The sequence below is a fragment of the Anoplopoma fimbria genome, chromosome 10 (assembly GCF_027596085.1).
Source record: "Anoplopoma fimbria isolate UVic2021 breed Golden Eagle Sablefish chromosome 10, Afim_UVic_2022, whole genome shotgun sequence".
Classification (NCBI taxonomy): Eukaryota; Metazoa; Chordata; class Actinopteri; order Perciformes; family Anoplopomatidae; genus Anoplopoma; species Anoplopoma fimbria.
Genome location: NC_072458.1, coordinates 7931157 through 7934232, shown reverse-complemented (window position 1 = coordinate 7934232; position 3076 = coordinate 7931157).

The window sequence follows — 3076 nt, the reverse complement described above, 5'->3', positions numbered from 1 at the left end:
TCATCACTTATGCAAATCCTGATTTATACATTACATTTCCAGGATTTTCCTTTGCGTACGTGTGTCTTTGTCTAGCTGTCTGCCAGCAGGGGGCATTTTATCTGAATGCCTTCCTGCACAGACCTTCACTGAGTTATAGGCGCTGGTTATGTCAGGAGGACAGACAGTAAAAGGGCCCTGACGATGAAACGAACGGACAAATAACGAGAATTTATATTTATAAGTTTTACAATGTACTCTAAACTAAATCTTTCCCTTTCTGCAGGATGTGATCCCGTCCATTTTGTGCTGATGTGTCAAGACGCTACACTTCATGTCGGACTGCATCGGCATCGATATAAAGACAACGGTAACCATCCAATATGACGTATCAACGGTTTCCATTTTAGAGTCCATTGTTGTTACACTGTAAGATGCTAAGTGTCTATGTGAAGTTAAACATGTATTGATGTGCAGTTTTAGCATCAAAATGTTATCTCATTTAGCTTAAATAACCAGATAATTCCTAATAAACATATATGGCACATGTACATACCGGCATACAGACATACATCACACACATTTTTTCATTATAAAAATTCAGGGCTGACAGAAATATTTAAGAGGTGATGGATTTTACTTGCAGAAGAGGCTGATTGAACGGCTGACTGAATAACGGTGTGCTTCATTGTCCCTGAGACCCTTAACCTGTGATGATATGAAAGGTCACAGGTGAGGTCCTTGGGAACATAGTTGCATGCGGCTGCATCTTGAGGCTACAACATTTCGTGTCATTAGATGGAGAAAAAATAAATTGCAACTTATGTACTTTTTGTTAAAATCAAGAGACTATCACACATGTCAGAAATGTATCACAGATTAGAGTAAATCTGCAGTTTCGACTGCATGAACTCATCTGGAGAGAATTCTCCAACCTTTCCAGGCATCATGGAAAGCCAAGAAGAGCCTACGTGGTTCTCTGGAGGGGGCAGAACCTTTTGGCCAGCTTTGTGAGCTGAACACTTGCAGGGTTCAATAAAAAGACAGCCAAGGTTCGTGACCCCGATGTATGATTCACATGGAAATTTTCAAAAGCCGTTCACAGCCACTGAAAATTACAACATCCAAGACCTGCAGTCAAGAAAACTGTTACACTGTCACATTAAAACAGTGTCATCACCTTGATGCCTATTCATTTGTAAAAGCTCCTCACAGCAACTGAATATATCTGTTGATGTTTGACATTAAATAAAATATGTTGGTAAGAAAAAGGTGCATTCTCATCATTTCTCATTTTCTCAATTAATTATTAAACATTAATTAATGAAACATAAACGATTTATTGAATAACAAAATAGTTGGCAATTAATTTTCTGTCGATCGACTAATTGATCAATCAACTGGTTGTTGCAGCTCTACATTTTCATTATTTTTATGGATGAGTGATTTGCACTTTGTGGATGTTGATTAACTGAACATATGAGAATAAAAATCAGAAAATTGTGAAAACTTGTGTTGTTTTTGTTAAATACCATGTAAATCCAATAAATACTGAATAGTTTTTTATGTGATCAGCTGTTTTTCCACTGGTGTTTAGTTGTATATTAGCAGCATAGGATACATTTTTTCCTAACCCAATCAGAAGTTTATTGTTAGATAAACATTTCAGCTCAGCGTAGTAATGATCAGCATGTGATATTAGGCACCTACAGAGAACACAAATAAAACTTTTAAAAACATTTTATGACTACTTAACAAAGCTCCAGAGCCCGCTGTTTCCAGGTGAATAAATGAGAGTGACGTGGTCCTCTTTCAGACTCTTGCCCTGACACTCAGCCAAGGTGGCTCAGTGTTCCCTGGCTCTCCGCCCCCTCTATGTGTTTGTGCATCCCAGGACAGTTGACATTGATTGTGCAGGAGAGAGACTGAGACACATTAGTACCCAGCTCGCTCCTGCCGCTGAAAAACACATTAACTAGCTGCATTGGGAGCCCTGTCTGGTAACCATGGCAAAGCACACGGGGAGGGAGGAGGAGGGGGAGGGTTGAGATGGGGCAGCGGGTTCAGTGCACAGTCTCTCAGGGGCTGTCTTTCTCAAACGCTCCTTTCCTTTCCTCCGGCCACGTCTGTCATTTTCTCTCAGCCTGTGTCTCCCTCTTTTGAACTGACAGCCCCTCTCTCTCTCTCTCTCTCTCTCTGGCTCTCCTCTGCTCACACACATATAAACACAATTTGCATATTTCTTACTCTTCTCTTGCATTCTTCTTATTGACGCTGACATCAATCTGCCCTGACCTCGTACTCCACCCCCTTATCCAACTACGCCGTGCAACATAATCTGCCTCTCTCTAATGTGCCTCTTTTTTTCCGCCTTTTTTCCCCCCATTTTTTTTTCTCTTTCTTGTCAATATGGTTCCCCTATGTGGAGAGGTACAGGAAAGACAAGAAGGAGCTAAAACAATGTGGAATAAACTCAGCTAACACAGATTTTGAAGGAGGAAAGATGAGCTTTCCACAATCATTCTCATACTATTGGTATAAATAGTAGGATAAGGATAGTGTTTTTACAGTAGTTGTAGTTTTAAGTAACTATTCTATACCTGATGTATTTCTGCTGCTGCCACACTTTTCCTATGTGGGATCAAAAAAGGGAACTCCATTTTATAAATCAGTCCTCATAGGACCACACCAATTTCAATTTTAGTGCTAAGGGCTGCAAGCTGGCCCTTATGAGCCAACTCGCAGCCTTAGATCCTGGGGCGGGGCCCTTCTGGCTCTTCCAAAGTCGAGGCTAAAAAGTAAAAATGACTGTGCTTTTGCCAACAGGGCCCCTCGGCTTCACAACGACCTGCTTGAGGAGATAATGCTTGCATAATCAGTAATCTCTTTTAAATCACTTCTTAAATCCCATTTTTACAGACTGGCTTTTATGTGATGTTGTCGCTTAAATGCTTAATTTTATTAAATATATTTTTTAATTATTTTACTAATTGTATTTCTTCGTTAAGTTTTTTCGTAACCGTTGCTTTTACCCTGTTTTTAAAGGTGCTACATAAATAAAGTTATTATTATTATTATTGGCTGAGCATATTTTAAT